This window comes from Dendrobates tinctorius, unplaced genomic scaffold, assembly GCF_039654945.1.
Source record: "Dendrobates tinctorius isolate UK_male_01 unplaced genomic scaffold, ASM3965494v1 ptg000203l, whole genome shotgun sequence".
Taxonomy (NCBI): domain Eukaryota; kingdom Metazoa; phylum Chordata; class Amphibia; order Anura; family Dendrobatidae; genus Dendrobates; species Dendrobates tinctorius.
In genome coordinates this window covers 16987675-17007962 of record NW_027361870.1, presented here as the reverse complement: position 1 = coordinate 17007962, position 20288 = coordinate 16987675, and the positions used below count along the sequence as shown (strand labels likewise).

Here is a 20288-nt window from a genome sequence, read left to right as displayed (position 1 = left end):
GCTGTTACATGAAATGAGAATTTAGGGACTTGGGAGAAAATGTGTTCAGTTACTGAATAATAGAAAATCAGAAATAAATGGACCACATGAGAGAAGATGTCTCTGTATTCCTCTTGATTATGTGATATATCACAAATGTATTAAAATACTTACCAATCACGGTCTTCTTTGGTTTTTAGCGCTGCTCCTGTCCTCTTCTCACCCACTTGACCTGAAAATAGACTAACCGGCTCACACAGGGGTTTATATGTAGAGCAGAAGTCTTTCTCAATGGAGGTTTTATGGAGCCTCGTTTTAGATTTCATAGATACAAATAGCCTTTTCAGAGATTAACTAGCAATCCAAAAAGTTAATATCGACCCTTTAACGAGCCTTGACACAGGACTTAGCATCTCAATTTGTAGACACATGTTTTGGGTTGTTGCCCCTCCTCAGTGCTTAGCATGAGATCTGATTTGGATGTATGAGAGGCCTCTGACTGAGGTTTAAGGGGTAACGTCTCTCCTTGTGTAGAGAGACATGCCTGACACACCTGGGTAAGGAGACTTAAAAGCCGTGCAATGCTCCTCCTCTTCATCCTTGCATATTTCCCATAGGAGCATTGCAAGACTTGAATCTTCTCACCCTAGCATGTCACTCTACAATGAGAAACATTACCCCTTAGGCCCCAGTTTGCATAGGCTAACATGGGAAAAGAAGTATCTCTCCACCCAGTGTGATCTAGCAAAGCTGTGGAGCGGTCATGTGGGCCTGAAGAGGACCAGAACGATGCTGACAACCAGGGAAGATGGTGACTGGTGAGTATTTTAATACATTTGTAGTTCATAGCGTACCCAATTAGGAAGGTTCAGTGGAAAAAAATTACTGAGATTTCTTCTTTACTGGTTATTGGTCAAGATAAGAAATATTATACCAGGAAAATGACTTGGGAATATAATTGCATGGAATACGAAGCATGCCTGCCGGGCAGATAGAATCATGAGATGCAATAAAAGGGGCTACAAGGGCCACAACCTGTTTGAAGCATTGCGCCATTATGTGTTGAAAGGGAACTTGTCGGACACTAACTGCCTCCACCAAATCATTTATTTGTCGGTGTAGCCCTTTAAAAGATGAGCCATTATCCCTCTATGACCCCCAAAGCACTGCACCTGCAGCGAGAAAGCGTGTTTTGAAATTATGTCTGGAAGTGCATTTAGTGGGACGATGCACTTAAAGCTTCTCAGCTTTGTATTCCCAAACTAACCGCACCCCTCCCCTGACTGATTGACAAGTTAGTGGTTGTGCAGCAGAGCACATGACAAGTCAATCAGTCTTGGGTGGTTGCTGGTAGGTGGGGAATACAATATGAGGCTGAGAAGCTAAAAGTGCACTGTCACACCCAAATGCACTTCCAGACACAACTTCAAAAAGCAAATTCTCATTACTGGAACACCACTTTGGGGTCATAAAGGGATCGAGCGACTTATCTTTTAAAGGATTACGCAATCATATCAAGAATTTGGCTTGGTAAAGGTTCCTTTTGAAAGCATCATATTGAGACATTTATCAAATAATATGTGATCGACAGTAGATTGTTTTTGTTTTGTTTTTTGTTGTTTTGTTTAAAAAAAAACCAAAAATCTATGTAAATAAGTCACTATGTAAAAAAAAAAATTCTTTTCACTAAAGTTGTTATTGGTGTAATATGTGGGAGATTTCGAAGTACAGTAAGGCACCTCGTGTGAGCGGGGAGGTGCTGAATGCGGGCTCATGATCCTCTGTAACGTACGCATCGTTTTCCCAGTAAACGTTAATCACTTCAGCTGGCCTTAAAAAAGGAATATTTTCTTATTATTGCAACTTTTTCTATTACTTTGCTCTTTTGCATTAAGTGTTTTATGAAACTGCAGTGACAATAAAACCTTCCCACGTTTGTGGGTACGAGAAGGCGTTTTCCTAGAAAAGCTAAATGTTAATGTGAGAAGCACAATTAATTATTCACGGTGGATATTTGAGGGGAAGAATATTTTTTTCCCACATTTTCTACAATTGCACAATATTCTGATTCTTATAAATACATTATTGTTCTCGCATAGATGCACGGCTATTTATATCAAGACCTTGGTCTGTTGTCTCGTTTTATGCTGAAAACAGCAGATAGTAATTTTAGATTTAGTAAAAACAACCATTCTCATACGCTGAGTCCTACATTGCTGTGGTTATCAGAATCGTTTTGGTACCACATTGGTACTATATTATATATAGTGGGGAAAATTAGTATTTGATACACTGGCGATTTTGCAAGTTTTCCCACCTGCAAAGAATGGAGAGGTCTGTAATTTTTATTGTAGGTGCACTTCCACTGTGAGAGACAGAATCCAGAAAATCACATTGTTTGATTTTACATAATTAAATTGCATTTTATTGCATGAAATAAGTATTTGATCACAGACCAACCAGCAAGAATTCTGGCTCTTGGAGACCTGTTAGTTTTTCTTTAAGAAGCCCTCCTACTCTGCACTCATTACCTGTATTAATTGCCGCCCCTGTTTGATCTCCTTACCTGTATAAAAGACTCCTGTCCACACAATCACACTCCAACCACTCCACCATGACCTAGACCAAAGAGCTGTCTAAGGACACTAGGGACAAAATTGTAGACTTGCACAAGGCTGGGATGGGCTACAGGACAATAGGCAAACAGCTTGGTGAGAAGGCAACAACTTTTGGGGGCTGAATTAAACTCTGAATGCGTTAGCCAGCCTGCTTCTCCCTCATCCCTGATCTTCCTGATTGACTCTGACTACATTCTCAAGCATAAAGATTCAGGTTATGGGTATCTGGGAAGACAAGTTCTCCAGGTGACAAAATCTGTTTTGGAACATGACTCGCGCAATCTCTCATCCTTCTTAGATCATTAAATTTAGCCTTAAGGTCCTCAGGCATATTGGAGCCAGCCGAACCTGCTTATTTTGGTGGATTCGGTCTACCTCTTATTGTGTATGGGGGTTTCCCAACTCCCCCTGGTTGAAATTCAAATAGACCCTCTTCTCCAGTGGGAAGAATATTCTTTACCAGAGAAAACACAGGATCCCTCAGTTTAGCCAAACATTGTGTGTGTAAGGGGAAATTGGGATAGATGGATTTCTAATGTGTGTGGGGAACTTTAAAGCTGTAACATGGGAAATATAGCTATCATCTCTGGTTTCGCTGCGCCACTTTCTCAAGGGGCACTGTTCATGTACTCCTCCTACTGATCGTTGTGATGCTGCTTTGTATGTGGGGGACATGTTTTTTTTGTCATTTTCTAATGTATAAGTATTACATGATCCCCTCCTGTATTTGGTTTCCTCACCGACTGCACAGTTCTCCTCCATACAGTGGCTGCTCATGGAGGAGCATGTGATCGGACCTGACCATCAGCCTCTTCCAATGGAAAAACATTTTTCCATGTGAAGTGTTTTCCTATTGGAGGAATGCGGAGGTCTGGTCACATGCTCCTTCACGAGCAGCCATTGTATGGAGGAGAACTGTGCAGTGAGGAAGGCGACACTAACAAGTACAGGAGAAGAACCTGTAGCTTAACGAGGAACATTTCTCCTTCTGAATAGTGCGAGACGGTGTATATTTAATATTTATTACTTATTTTACCGGTGTACAGCGCCATTAGCTCCATTGGGGCTCACGATCTAAGTTCCCTATTAGTATATCTTTGGAGTGTGGCAGGAAGCCAGAGAACCTGTAGGAAACCCTCTAAAACAAGGAGAGAACATACAAACTCCTTGCTACAAAGTCATGTTCTTGGCACTTTTATTGAAATAACGTGGCCAACCACACTAGAAGAACTTGACCCATAAAAGCATGGAATATGTCCTAGTACACGGTCAGTGATACGACAGAACGTGCTTGCTATTAGTATTTGTGTTTTTGACTTGCCTATTAGCGCAGTCGAAGATTTTGTCCATTTGAGTAGCTAATTAGGAAGCGGAGACGGCTTCTATAGATGTTACAAAACTGAAATGTGAAACTGGTGTCTATTAGTTTATAGTTATATAAGTTTTCCTCGAGGTCTTTTTGATTTTTGACCTTGCTATTGAAATGTGTTGCTACAATTTCAAAGCCTAGACGGGATGATGGTCCCTTTCTCTGCGCCAGACTACAAGGCGATAAACATTTTTTTTTTTTTCTTACCGATGAAATGAACACTCTTGATGTGTTCGATATAATAATCAACCCAAGGGAGCTGTTCGGCCTTGTTGGTAAACTGCATGAAGGAGGCTTTGGAACATATGATACATTTGTTCCACATCATTGCCCAAGGCATCTGGGTCATTAGTTATGCACATGACCTAACTCGGGACTTTCTGCCATTCAGACAACCTATAGAGACCTGTGGAGTCTGAAACCCAAAACTTGGAGGCTTTGACCGTAATTACAGAGATAATTTCCTTCCTTAATGTTTGTGGCGGGACCTTTCTTTCCTTTTTACAATGGTAAATACTAAACGGTTTTGTGAACTACATTCTTAGCTGATTCATTTTCAAAATTGATAATTACTTACTACACAGATATTTGCATGGTTTTTTTTTAGTTTTAGTTTGATAAAGCTTGCAAGTTCTTCAAGTACTGATATTGCTCTTACTTCTAGAAAACACAGGGAAGGAAACTTGTTTGGCAATGGTAGGGGCATTTTATTATATTCAGGCGTTTCTACTTTTTTTAGATGATTTATGAAAGTATTTGTGGCTACTTTCACACTTCAGTTTTTTGACGTCAGTCACAATCCGTCGGCTCGACGGATCTGTCGCAGATTGTGAAAAACTGATGCGACGGATCCGTTTTTTTCTCCAGATCCGACTGCCCTACCTGGCAGGATTATATACATTTGGGGCTGTGGATATTGGAGCATGCTCAGTTTAAAAAAATGGAATCCATCGCTGGATTCTGTCATTTGACGGACAGAATCTTAGCCTATAGGCTTCCATTCTACAAAAACGACGGACGGCGCCGGATCCGTCGCTGTCTGACTTTTCGACGGAGACAAAAAAACGTTCCTTTGTCCGTCGTCTACGGCCGCCGGACAAACAATTTCCGACAGATCCGCGAACGACGGATGACAAGTGCAGCCATCCGTTGCAATCCGTCGCTAATACATGAATGAGAAAAAAACGGATCCGGCAGCATAAGTCGCCGGATCCGTTTTTTTCCAGATTTGATGGATTGCGACTGATGGCAAACAACTGAAATGTGAAAGAGGCCTTAGGTGCCCATACACACCGCAAATCAATCTGCAATGAACTCTCCAGTTTCGGTGTGACTGATCAACCTTCTGATAATGTCCATAGTGTCCTTGGTTTCCCTTGACAACATGTGTCTGTAAAAAGAAGGATCAGGTAGATCTACTTCAACAGGCCGAATCCTTGTTTGGCAGCGGCCTTTTCTCCCATCCTTTTTGACAACACATGCATGCTCAGCCGAGCCAAAACGTGTATATGTACAGTGCATTGCGAAAGTATTCACTTACTGGGCTTTTTACCTATTTTGTTACGTTACAACCTGTTTTAAAATATTTTTGTAATCCGATTTGTGTGATGCATCAGTGCTAAATAGTTTGAGTTGGTGAAGAGAAAAATGTAGGCATAAATTAAATTTATTGAATCAAATAAGGTGCTGTGACCAGATGACACCAAAATTGAACTTTTTGGCCACCAAGGTAAACACTATGTCTGGCACCAAACCAACACAGCTCATCACCCCAAGAACACCATCCATACAGTGAAACATGTTGGTGGCAACATCATGCTGTGGGGATGTTTTTTTGGCATCAGGGACAGAGAAAATGGTCAGAGTAGAGGGGAAGATGGATGGTGTTGAAATACATGGATATTCTTGAGCAAAGCCTGTTTCAGTCTGTCAGTGATTTGAGACTGGGACGGAGGTTCACCTTCCAACAAGACAATGAACAAAGCATACTGCTAAAACAAGACTCGCGTGGTTTAAGGGAAACGTGTAAATGTTTTGGAGTGGCCCTTAGTCCAATTGAGAGTCTGTGGTCAGACTTGGAGATTGCTGTTCACCAGAGGAAACATCTATCTTGAAGTAGCTGAAGCAATTTCGCCTTAAGGAAAATCCCACTGGTAAGATGTGGAAAGCTCAGAGACGTATCCAAAGTGACTTGTAGCCGTAATTGCCACAAAAGGAGACTCTACCAAGTACTGACTTTAGGGGGGTGAATAGTTATGCACACTGAAGTTTTCAGTTATTTTTGTCCTATTTGTTGCGTGCTTCTCAATAAAAAGAAAATCAAATGTTCAAGGTTGTAGGCATGTTCTTTACATGAACTGTTGCAAATCATCAAAAACAGTGAAATTCCAGGTTGTGAGGTAGCAAAACACGGAACATGTCAAGGGGGTGAACACTTTTGCAACCCATTGTATCATTGGGGATGGTAGGAATAGGTGTTGGCAGATCAAGCAGCTGTGTAAACTTTATTGCCAACTTAGGGAGTTTGAAAATATGCTGAAAGCATAAATGTGAACGTCATCACTCGGTATGTAGTCATTCATTCTTAAAATATGAATGTATTCTTTACCTTGGGAATTCCACCAAGATTCTACTGGTCTCCTTCTTTAGTCATTCATCAATTACACCAAAATACAATCCTATGCTGTGAATTTTGAGGGGTTTTTTTTGCATAATTTCACTGACCTAGCAATACTTGATTGAGGTACCATGTATTGGCTCGCTTCTCTGTGCACACTTTATGTATCTCATTCATTCATTCTCATTCATTCCGTAAGAAGAGGAAGGGTGTTTAATGATGAGGGGGCCCCATAGCAAGAATTATAATGGAGCCCCTTTATACCGTAATGCTGGTTACCATTACCACACCGGTAACAATCTGGGACAGGAGAACTCTGCGCCTGGGTGACCCCGGTTTCCTTTCCATGACCTTTTTGATGAATTCCAAACACCAGAGGACGCAGATGTACAGGTTCTCAGCAGCCAGCCTGGGCCCAGCGTCTGTTTTTAGAGACACATAGATTGTTGTTTTTTGTTTTTTTTTTTTGTTTTTTAATCCTTACATCCTTGCTAATAAGAAAATGCTTTTGTATTTCATTTCATATTTTAAATTGTTGCGTTGTAATCCTATTTCTTTTTTTTGTTTGATTTTTTTTCACTCCTTTAACAAAAAAAAAAAAAAATGTACCGCTTCTTTTTTTAAATAATAATAATAATTTTTTTTAAAAGGGAATATGTCTAATTTGAGAGCAGCACACTGTAGGGCCAGACACTCTGATTCCCGCGATGTCTCACTTATTGTACTGCTTAGGGTAGTTTTTATAAAATCACTGGTTTTCTTTGCAGGAGATTATCACTAGAGGGCTAGTAAACCTGCTGCCAGGGAGTCTTACCACTACCACACCCCCACCACTGATTGGCCACTTTGTGTGTACAAAAGCTGCTAATCAGTGATGTGGGCAGGGTTATAAACCGCTTGACATTTAGAGAACTGGTAGATTTGCCACAGATAATAGTGATTTTATCAAAACTGCAGAAAGCAGCCCAGTAAGTGACACACAACTGGAATCAGGGTCTTTTTCTCTGCATCATGCTGCTCACAGATTGGGTGGCAAAAACCCACTGACAGATTCCCTTTAACCTATTTTGGATATGTTTTAGTGTTGAAGAATTATAATTTTTCTTTCCTTTTATTGAGCTATGTATTTATTTTAATTAGGGGGGTGGTACTCTCTATGAAACATAAAAATTATACATTTTTTTTTTCAATTAACTAATTCATTGGCATCTGATGGGTTGAAAAAAAAAAAAAAAGATTGCAACTCACAAAACCGTTACTGTACCGTGAGCTTTACTTTGCTGTTTTAACGCAGTCATCAGGCCGTTAAGAAGCACTCTGGGTCTTCAGCCGGGGTAATGAGATCTCTGCTCACTCAGCGCACAGACGTGCTACATACTGGAAGTGTGGGGCCGCGGAGTCAGTAATGCTCCTCTCCGGGGGTGAGAACCGTCTTCAGGCTCCTTTCATTCCTGACTTGGGAGCCACTTTGGCTACAGTACGGCTCGGAGCGAAACGGAGGCACAATGCTGTGAAAACATCAATGATTAAACATATATAATATAATGAACCGGTGTAAGCATCTTTTTCTTTGTTTACAAGGAATTTGCCTGTAGGAATTTATTAACACTGGAATTCAACACCCGGCGTTCAGTGATTCTCCTTCAGCTACATTAACCTCTCTATGAAGATCTTGCTATGAGTTGTGAACTAGACTGATAGAAGCTATGAGAAGGGATGACGTAAGTGGGAAAGGAAAGGGACCAAGGAGAGCAAAGAACAGAACTATGAATGTCTGAGATGTAGCCTGATATATATTGTCCGGCACAAGTGATATCAAAGAACTGTACACTTTTCTATTTCTTTTATGATAAATGTGTACAGTGTAAAAGTGTAATTGACTTCACAATGGGGTATTTGTGATGATAAAAGGGAATGTTCACTCATCACTAATGCACACTACTTGGATATTGATAGCCTTTCCGGTCCTGAGCTGCAGTACCTGAGAAAGGCCACTACTCTGTGTATGGAGCTGTGTTTTTTTGGCTGCGCACACTGTTTACATCCGCCCCTCACTGGAGTTGTAAACAGATGCTTAGTGGATGAGGCGATTGTCAACCTCTCACCGATCTGATATTAAAGAAGCACTCCTCCCATCAAGACTTTTATCCTCTTAATATATTGCAGTTATCATACTATATGTATTGACACCCCTGCAATTCTGTCAGATAATACTCAGTTTCTTTCTGAAAATGATTGCAAACACAAATTCTTTGGTATTATCTTCGTTTAATTTGTTTTAAATGAAAAAAACACAAAAGAGAATGAAGCAAAACATTGATCATTTCACACAAAAATGGGCCAGACAAAAGTAATTGGCGCCCTCAGCCTAATACTTGGTTGCACAACCTTTAGCCAAAATAACTGCAACCAACCGCTTCCGGTAACCATCAATGAGTTTCTTACAATGCTCAGCTGGAATTTTAGACCATTCTTCTTTGGCAAACTGCTCCAGATCCCTGATATTTGAAGGGTGCCTTCTCCAAACTGCCATTTTTAGATCTCTCCACAGGTGTTCTATGGGATTTGGGTCTGGACTCATTGCTGGCCACCTTAGAAGTCTCCAGTGCTTTCTCTCAAACCATTTTCTAGTGCTTTTTGAAGTGTGTTTTGGGTCATTGTCCTGCTAGAAGACCCATGACCTCTGAGGGAGACCCAGCTTTCTCACACTGGGCCCTACATTATGCTGCAAAATTTGTTGGTGGTCTTCAGACTTCATAATGCCATGCACACAGTCAAGCAGTCCAGTGCCAGAGGCAGCAAAGCAACCCCAAAACATCAGGGAACCTCCTCCATGTTTGACTGTAGGGACCGTGTTCTTTTCTTTGAATGCCTCTTTTTTTTCTCCTGTAAACTCTGTTGATGCCTTTGCCCAAAAAGCTCTACTTTTGTTTCATCTGACCAGAGAACATTCTTCCAAAACGTTTTAGGCTTTTTCAGCTAAGTTTTGGCAAACTCCAGCCTGGCTTTTTTATGTCTCGGGGTAAAAAGTGGGGTCCTCCTGGGTCTCCTACCATACAGTCCCTTTTCATTGAGACGCCGACGGATAGTACGGGTTGACACTGTTGTACCCTCGGACTGCAGGGCAGCTTGAACTTGTGTGGATGTTTGCTCCCTCTTCGACCGCTTACAATCTGGCTTCCGGTCACACCACTCCACTGAAACTGCCCTTACTAAGGTCACCAATGACCTCTTAACTGCCAAGAGCAAGCGACACTACTCTGTCCTCCTCCTCCTGGACCTGTCGGCTGCCTTTGACACAGTGGACCATTCCCTATTATTACAGACCCTCTCATCCCTCGGCATCACAGACTTGGCCCTCTCCTGGATCTCATCATACCTAACAGACCGGACATTCAGCGTCTCCCACTCACACACCACCTCCTCACCTCGCCCCCTATCTGTCGGATTCCCACAAGGTTCAGTCCTTGGGCCCCTGCTGTTCTCTATTTACACCTTTGGCCTGGGACAGCTCATAGAATCTCATGGCTTTCAGTATCATCTTTATGCTGATGACACACAGATCTACATCTCTGGACCAGATATCACCTCCCTACTAACCAGAATCCCTCAATGTCTGTCCACTATTTCATCCTTCTTCTCCGCTAGATTTCTGAAACTCAACATGGACAAAACAGAATTCATCATCTTTCCCCCATCTCACGTGACCCCCCCTACGAACCTATCAATTACAGTAAATGACTGCCCACTCTCCCCAGTCCCACAAGCTCGCTGCCTCGGAGTAATCCTTGACGCTGATCTCTCCTTCAAACCACATATCCAAACCCTTTCCACTTCCTGCCGACTTCAACTCAAAAATATTTCACGAATCCGTTCATTCCTCACCCAAGAATCTGCAAAAACCCTAGTCCATGCCCTCATCATCTCTCGCCTTGACTACTGAAACCTCATGCTCTGTGGCCTCCCCTCAAACACTCTCGCACCCCTCCAATCTATTCTAAACTCTGCTGCCCGACTAATCCACCTGTCCCCCCGCTATTCCCCAGCTTCTCCCCTCTGTCAATCCCTTCACTGGCTCCCAATTGCCCAGAGACTCCATTACAAAACCCTAACCATGACATACAAAGCCATCCACAACTTGTCTCCTCCATACATCTGTGACCTCGTCTCCCGGTACTTTCCCGCACGCAACCTCCGATCCTCACAAGATCTCCTTCTCTACTCCCGTCTTATCTCCTCTTCCCACAATCGCATACAAGATTTCTCTTGCGCATCACCCCTACTCTGGAACTCTCTACCACAACATATCAGACTCTCACCTACCATCGAAACCTTCAAAAAGAGCCTGAAGACCCACCTCTTCCGACAAGCCTATAACCTGCAGTAACCACCGATTGAAAAAACCGCTGCACGACCAGCTCTACCCTCGCCTACTGTATTATCACCCATTCCTAGAAGATTGTGAGCCCTCGCGGGCAGGGTCCTCTCTCCTCCTGTTCCAGTTATGACTTGTATTGTTTAAGATTATTGTACTTGTTTTTATGTATACCGCTCCTCACATGTAAAGCGCCATGGAATAAATGGCGCTATAACAATAAATAATAATAATAATAATGTTGAGGTTCTTTATCCAACATCCGCACAATCTTGCATTGAAATCTCTTGTCAATTTTTCTTTTCCGTCCACATCTAGGGAGGTTAGCCACAGTGCCATGGGGTTTAAACTTCTTGATTACACTGCGCACGGTAGACACAGGAACATTCAGGTCTTTGGAGATGGACTTGTAGCCTTGAGATTGCTCATGCTTCCTCACAATTTCGTTTCTCAAGTCCTCAGACAGTTCTTTGGTCTTCTTTCTTTTCTCCATGCTCAATGTGGTACACACAAGGACACCGGACAGAGGTTGAGTCAACTTTAATCCATGTCAACTGGCTGCAAGTATGATTTAGTTATTGCCAACACCTGTTAGGTGCCACAGGCAAGTTACAGGTGCTGTTAATTACACAAATTAGAGAAGCATCACATGATTTTTCGAACAGTGCCAATACTTTTGTCCACCCTCTTTTTTTTATGTTTGGTGTGGAATTATATCCAATTTGGCTTTAGGACAATTCTTTTTGTGTTTTTTCATTTAAGACAAATTAAATGAAGATAATACCAAAGAATTTGTGTTTGCAATCATTTTCAGGAAGAAACTGAGTATTATCTGACAGAATTGCAGGGGTGTCAATACTTTTGGCCACAACTGTACATTTCAGTAGGCCAACATTTCGGATTTTAAAATAATTTTTCAAGCTGGTGTTGTAAAGTATTCTAATTTACTGAGATAATGACTTTTGGGTTTTCATTGGCTGTAAGCCATAATCATCAACATTAACAGAAATAAGAAATAAACACTTGAAATAGATCACTCTGTGTGTAATGAATATATATAATATACTGTATGAGTTTTACTTTTAGTATTGAACTGAAGTAAGTTGGCTTTTTGATGATATTTTAATTTTGTCAGATGCACCTGTATATATTATGCCAAAAGTATCAGGTTTTATGACATGAGATGAGCATTCGGGTAACATCACTTTAGTATTGTAATAGTGAATCATTATATAGTAGTAATTAGTGCTGTTAATCCAGACATGCTTATTACTAGGTAACCAATTGTCGCAATCTTCTTAATCCATGGTACCAGTATAATTATCTTCAGAAATCAATAATCTACCGGTAGAGTGCACCAGACTTTGCTATACAATCCCACAGCGCGTGCCTGAACCATTGCTGTGGCAGACTGCAAGTTTACCGCTTTTCCTCACGATTGACTTACCTGGATAGTATTAGTGACACCAGGTCAACATGTTGAGCTCATTTATAGTGGTCTGTGGGCTTAGAGACTCATAGTGTATACTATAGGTATTTTATAGGGGCTATCTATATCCCCTACAATGCTATATGTTTAGTTTCTACTGTCATTAAGGTCTGACAAACTCCCTTTAGCCCCTTAACAACGTATGATATACACAGTACGTCATATGCCGTCTCCCAGCCTTTGATGTGGGCTCATAAGCCGAGACCGCATCTTTGCCGGCAGATGTTGGATGTGATAAACAGCCATCATCTGCCTCTAACAGCCGCAGGTGGAGCGGAGCTCCACCAGTGGCTGTTAACCTTTCAAATGCCACTGTCATTCCATGACAGCGGCATTTCCAGCGTGCTGGCAGGTGGGCGCGCTGCTATATGCACTCATCGGCACTTCACTGAATTGATCACAGGGTACAGATGAGTTGCGATGACGACCTGGGGTCTACTGAAAATTCCTGTGCTTGTTATGATGGTACACGTGAACATCTGTGGCTGGCGTTCGTAGATTTTTTTTTTTTATAGCACAAGTGATTAAAGCTAAGGTTAAAATCCCCTATGGGGACTAACAAGTGCAGTGAAAAATCAAAATGCCAGAATTGTGGTTTTTCATCCTTTTGTAACAACACAAAAAAAGTACCGTAATAAGAGGTGATCAAAAAGATATAAAAGAAACATTGGCTCTGGGTGCAAAAAAAACAAGCCCTGACACAGATCGATATCCCGAAAAGTGAAAACACTACGGTCGTCAGCTAATAGCGCATTACAAGCTAAATAATAATCCTAATAATCGTAATCATACTGACCTGTAGAGTCATATTGCCAGGCCATTTTTATCATAAAATAAAGTGGAATTGCGCTTTTTTTTTTTTTGCTAGTTTGCCACATTTGGATTTTTATTCTGCTTTCCAGTACATCACATGTACGGTATCATTCAAAAATACAACTAGCCCCCCATCGCTCACCCCCGAAACAACGAGCCCTCACACGGCTATGTAGACGGAGGAGAAATAAAAAAAAAACAAGTTATGGCTCTTGGAATAATGGGAAAGAAAAAACGAAAAATCGCTTTGTCCTGAAGTTGCGTGAAGAAGCTCTAGCAGATAAATCGGTTGGGGATGAACTCATCCAGTTGTTATTTCTGTACCGGCCACTTCCCAGTTCATCTGGTGTTTCTCTCCTATTAAAAATGGTTCTATATCCGATGTAATTATTGCATTTAATCCTGCGTGTTTTCTGGATTACCTATCTATAATAAGCAAATGTCCTAGATTGAGGAGATCGTGGTGTGGCTTAAATCCTAACTACATAGCTGCAGTATGTGAACCAGAAATATATCCTCATTGTACATTTCCACTAAACAGCAGCTGCTTATGCTGTGGCTTCTTCACAACCACAACGAAACTCTGTCTAGTGCACTTCATATGATTGAAAAGACCTAAGAAGCCCAGTTACACCAGATAGCATCTTCTTATAGGATACTATTAGTGATGAGTGAAGCTGCTTTGATAAGGTGTTTTCTGAGCATGCTCAGGGTGCTAACAGAGTGACTTTTACATGCTCTAATAATATGTTTGAGTCCCTGCCGCTGCATGTCTTGTGGATGTTCAACAGCTGCTACATATACATGAATTGTCTGTCTGTTATGCAATCCCTGCATGTGTTGCTGCTGTCAATTGCCTCTCTAGCAATCCTATGAGTAGTTCTCACTGAAATTTTGCTTGGTCTTCTGGACCTTATCTTGACCACCACTTTTTTTAACTGCCATTTCTTAATTACATTTCAAACTTAGGAAAGGGCAAATTGAAAACACTTCATCTTATCGGCTTCTCCTGCTTTGTGGGCCTCCACCATTTTCATTTTCAGAGTGCTAGGCAGCTGCTTTGAACAACCCATGGCTGCTGTTCTTTGGCACAAGGTTAGAGAAGGCTGGATTTTTATAAAGCTGGGAAAATTGCCTCACCCGGCTTTCCTAATGATGATCGTGAACAAGCCATAACCCTAACAGGCTAATTAAGGTCTGAAACTTTGGTCATCATTATCTGAGTATACAAATCTCCAAGGGTGCCCGAACTTTTGCATCTGCCCATTTTCCTTATTGTAAATTTTAAAATGTAAAACATAACAATTTTCTTTTTGCCTAAAATACAAAGGAAATGTGTCATCTATAACGTTAGGTCTTTTAGAGATCATTTCATCTTCAACTTTATTAACTGCTCGCACTAACAGTAATTTTGACTAGGGGTGCCCAAACTTTTACATGCTACTTTAGAGCTCTAATTTAAGTTTGTGGTTTACATTTTGTTCACAGACAATGATTTCTGGAAGCTTTCTTGAGCACATACAGTGATATGTACCACCGAATCATGACCGTTTTTAATCCCGTGCCGCCTGAGGACCCATAGATTACTACCATCCAATATGGACCATCGGCCTTGTCCCTTGTGCACATGGATTTTTCTTTAATCTCTCAATCATTTGATGGTATTGTGTACTGGAGGTGGTGGAATTTTTATTTAGATGCAGTTGTTCAGATTGATGAACCTTGCCCATCTTTGCATCTGAAAGACTCTGCCTCTTTAACATATGCACTTTACATACGTGGTCATTTACTTAGTTGAACATTGACCCTCCGGCTGGTTTCCATTAGTACCACTTACATTTCCAGCCTTTTGTTAACTATGTCACAACTTTTTTGAGATGTCTTACTGCCATCAATTTCTAAATAAGCTGATTTTTTTCTAATGAAATTAAAAATGTCCAATATTGAACTTTTGATCTGTGTTCTATGTTCTGTTATGAATAAAATATGGCTATAAAGCATTCTTCACACGTCTAGGATCGTCCACCAAAACTCTCAGCCCAGGCCAGGAGGGCATTAATCTGAGAGGCAGCAAAGAGACCAAAGGTAACAGTATCTGTCCATATGACCAAAATAAGCCGTACATTCCATAGAGGTGGCCTTTATGGGAAAAGTGGGCATAAAAAAAGTTTACTTAGGCACAAAAATTGTAAGGTTCGGTTTGAGTTTGCCAATAGACGTGGGAGATTCCCCAAATGTATGGAGGAAGGTGCTGTGGTGAGATGAGACCAAAATTGAACTTTTTCGCCACCAAATTAAACACTATGTCTGGAGCCAAATTAAGGCTAGTTTCACACTAGCGTTTTTTTACGCTGCGTTTGGAGCGCACATGAAACGCATGCAAACACTTGTAAACGCTGCTTTTTTATAGCATTATTGTGCGCATAACTACAAAAAATCGCAGCGTTTGTAAGCGTTTTTCATGCGTTTGCATTTTTTATGCACAATAAACTGGAGAAAAAATCCTTGAAAAATTCTTGCAACACACTCCACCAATGGGACTGTCTTATTGAAATTCTTTATATAGACCCTGTTTACTGCTGAATTCTTCACATTTGCTTGCATTTGACTTGAGAAACATGGATCTGCGCTGGAAGAACTTTGTCTTGGATCTGGACATGAGGACGGCTCAGGCTTATGCAGTTGCTTGCCATGAACAGAGGGAGAAAGAGAGGCAGCGAAGACGGCAGCGGCGGCATATGTGGATACATCCCATTATTGAACTCCGGGAGAGCCGTGGAGCGTACCACACCCTCTACAGCGAGCTCCACGCAAACCCGGAGAAATTTACGGATTATACCCAGATGACCAAAGAAACCTTTCACTATTTGCTTGGTCGGGTAAAAGAAGTCATCCGGAGACAGGACACGCAGCTCCGGCGTGCGATTACTCCTGAGGAACAGCTCCTGGTCACATTACGGTCTGTAGTTTTGCAAAACCAATGCCTGCCTAATTTTCTTTGTTGTGACATGTACTCTAAATCTGGCAGAATTATAGTTCTGCTATGTAGTTAACAAAAGGCTGTGGTAATTTTTTTATGGCATGTATTGAACAAAAGGCTGCAGATATATTTTTTTTCTATTGAATTTTAGGTGTGTACAAAAATCCCTATACACAAATAATTTTTTTTTCTTTGTGTCACAGATTCCTGGCTACTGGAGAGATCCTCTCGTCACTGCACTTCCAGTACCGGATTGGAATCTCTACCTTGTCTGGAATTGTAGCGGACACCTGCCGGGCTTTGTGGAACGTTCTTTGTCCCGAATTCATGCCCATGCCAACCGCAGAAAAGTGGTTGGAAATCGCCGAAAGATTCTGGACTGTATACAATTTCCCTAACAGTTTAGGAGTGGTGGATGGGAAACACATCCGGATTATCAAGCCCATAAGAACAGGCTCTGAGTTCTATAACTACAAAAAGTACTTTTCTACTGTACTGATGGCCATTGCGGATGCAGACTGTATGTTTATTGCAGTGGACATTGGGGCATTTGGCCGTGGGAATGACTCCCAGGCTTTTAAGACCTCGGACATGGGCAGGAGGTTGTATGGCAACAACTTCAATTTCCCCATGCCACGTCCTCTTCCCAACACCGAAGGTCCGCCACAGCCATTTGTAATGGTTGGTGGTGAAGCATTCCAGATGTGCCAAAACCTGCTGAAACCCTACTCCAGCCGGGACTTGGACCACAACAATAGAATTTATAATTACAGGCTCACCAGGGCCAGGAGAACAGTAGAGTGTGCTTTTGGTATCCTTGTATCGAGATGGTGCAGTCTCGGCACAGCTATTAATCTGAAACTGGAAACAGTGGATGAGGTGGTCAAGGCCTTTGTTGTTCTACATAATTTTGTAATTTCTCGAGAGCACCTGAACTTTGATCTTGATGATGTTGCTCCTAATCCATTGCCTGAATTTACACAGCACCCTCTCAGGTCACCCGTCGAAGTTGGCCAAATGAGGGACCAATTTGCGGCCTACTTCAACTCCGATGTAGGACGGGTGAAATGGCAAGAGCAAATGGGGTAAAAAATAATTTTATTGCATGTTGTTGGTATGTTAATAAATAAAAAACTGTTTTGATACCTGTACTGAGTGCATTCTCTGTTTTTACACACCCAATACCATTAGCAAGTAGCCAGGTGTCTCAGTGAATTTATGATGCTGTGTTTTGTGCATCATGAATTCACTAATACTCCTGAGTAGGTGACATACACACACACAAGTTGTATTAAGGTGCTGTCACACTTAGCGATGCACCAGCGATCCCGATCAGCGATATGACGCGGTCAGGATCGCTGGTGCATCCCTAAGTGGTCGTTAGTGAGCTGCCACACAGGCAGATCTCACCAGCGACATCGCTGGGGACGGGGGTCGTTACTTACCTGTCAGACGAGGCGATTCTGACGTTCTCCCGCCCGCGTCCATGCATCGCTCGTCTCCACAGCAGGAAGCTGACGACGAGAAACAGCCCAGGTCGTTCTCGCGCGATCAGCGATAACCAGCGGGGGAGCCGTCGGTGGTAAGTATCAGACATAGCGATATCGCTAGCAATATCGCTATAACGTCACTAAAACCAGTGACATTACAGCGATATTGCTATCGATATCGCTTAGTGTGACAGGCCCTTTATCTTTATAATCTCTACAGTGTGTTCAATTAACAGCGATGGTGGAGATTATACAACTGTGTCAGGTAAATACCCAGGCCTTGTGTCAGGCTGAATACTTATCACAAATGGCCATTACAATACAGATTAAACTGCAGCATCACTACACTCTTCTGCAAAATATATGGAGAGTTATAGCAACGCAATTCACCTGCCCAGGTGTGATAGTGATGCAAGGTCAGGGTATATATAACATTTATTTTCACCATCAGTAATGTGTTTCTTCCACAAACACGTAATAGAGTATGTGGTTATTTACAAGGTATATCTATAGTTCCTTGCCTTTTCTATAATAGTTAAATGCGAACGGAAAAAAAAAAGGAAGGTAACAATAGATATGGCTTGCACTCAACACCATCCTCTGTGCCAGGGTTTCAAAAATGTAGTCCTAAATGTCAACCAACAGATCATGTTTCCCTTTTTTTTTTTTTTTGTAACACATCGAATTACTAAAAACATGATTTGTTTGTTGGCTTTTAACACTGTAGTTGGGGAACCCTTCCATAATTTAGTGTGTGCAATACACCAGATATCTCCATTACTGATGTTTCTTGTGTCAGTCAAGGAGATATGTGTTGTCAACGAAACCAATCTACATGACTTGTCTTTTTCACAGCAATCTCTACATTTTTTTAATATTGCACAGACTGTATCCAGCAGGGCTCCCCAACTCCACTCCTCACGGTCCACCAACAGATCATGTTGTAATGAAATCCATATCTCCATTGATAACGGTTTCACAAGAGTCCAAAAAAAAAAGAGGATTCCATACAACATGATCTGTTGGTGGACCTTGAGGACTGAAGTTGGGGAACCCTGCTGAATCCAGTCTGTGCAATATTAAAAGAATGTAGAGACTGCTATGAAAAAGACAAGTCGTGTAGATTGGTTTTGTTTTTTGGACAACACATATCTATATTGTCTTTTCCACAGCAGTCTGTACATTCTAGTAATATTGCACAGACTGGATCCAGCAGGGTTCCCCAAATCCACTCCTCAAGGTCCACCACCAGATCATGTTGTAATGAAATCCATAGCGCTGTTGCTAACTGTTTCACAATAGCACACAAAAAAAGAGGATTCCATGCAACATGATCTGATGGTGTATCTTGAGGACTACAGTTGTGGAAGTATGCTGGATCCAGTCTGTGCAATATTGGGGTATGTGCACACATAGTTTTTTGTCTCTGCGGATTTTGTAGAGAAAACTGCAGGAAATCCGCAGGACAAAGTGCTGCGGTTTTTCTGCGGTTTATCTGCGTTTTTTCTGCGGTTTTGCCCTGCGGTTTTACACCTCATAATGGATGAGGTGTAAAACTGCAGCGTTTCTGCACCAAACAATTGACATGCTGCGTTTTGAAAACAGCAGCAAAACCGCGCGGGAAAAAAACGCAGCATGTGCACAGCTTTTTTTTATTTCCATAGGAAATAAAGGTACTGTACAACGCAGCAGAATCTGCTGCGTTTCTGCAGAGCCAAAAACGCTGCGGAAACCGCAAAGTGTGCACATACCCTTACAAGAATGTAGACTGTTGTTGAAAAGACAAGTCATGTAGATTTGTTTCGTTGACAACACATATCTCCAAGACTGACACAAGAAACATGTCTCCGTAATGGAGATATCTGGTGGCAAAAACGCTAAGTGTACGGCGCAGTGTGTGTAGTCGGCGATTAACACAGTAACCAATCAAAATAATTTAAAAGCACAATTGCACATTTATTTTTTAACAAAAAATAAAAAAATTTTTTTTATTAGGAACGACGTTTGGGGGAAGATTGGGAGACATTGGGTGTGTGGCGAGACGAGGAACGACTGGAGGTTGAGGAAGGGGTTCTAGAAGGGGCGACGAAAGTACTGGGGGAAGGGAGCTCTGGAATGGACATGGAGGCAGGTTGAGACACATTAGGAGGAGAGGGTGAATGGACGAACAAAGGTTTTTTTTTTTTTTTTTTTCTTTGGCGCAGGAATATCCTGCCCGGAGCGACTTGCAGCATGTGACCGCCTTACTTTGGTCGACCGCCTGGTGATGGTGGACTGTGTCGTTGCCCCGTAAAATAGGGAATGCGGATCACCCCTTTGCTGCTCTGTGGTGGCGGTGCTGCTAGAAGTGGCGGTGCTCCTAGAAGGGGAGAAAGTTGGCTCGGTGCTCCGAGCAGGAGGCTGCCTCTCTGGTATCTCAGCCAAAGTTCTGGGGGACTCCGAGGAGGAGTATTGGTGGTGGTGGTGCTCCTTTGATGAGGAGTGTTGGCGTTGCTCTGTTGCTGAGGAGTGCTGGCGGTGCTCTGTTGCTGAGGAGTGCTGGCGGTGCTCTGTTGCTG

At 42.0% G+C, this 20288-nt stretch overlaps 1 protein-coding gene across 1 annotated transcript in view; it reads left to right on the top strand.

Annotated features, from left to right (window-relative positions):
• SLX4IP (SLX4 interacting protein) overlaps positions 1 to 20288 on the top strand; it is a 191083-nt gene that overhangs the window by 87753 nt on the left and 83042 nt on the right.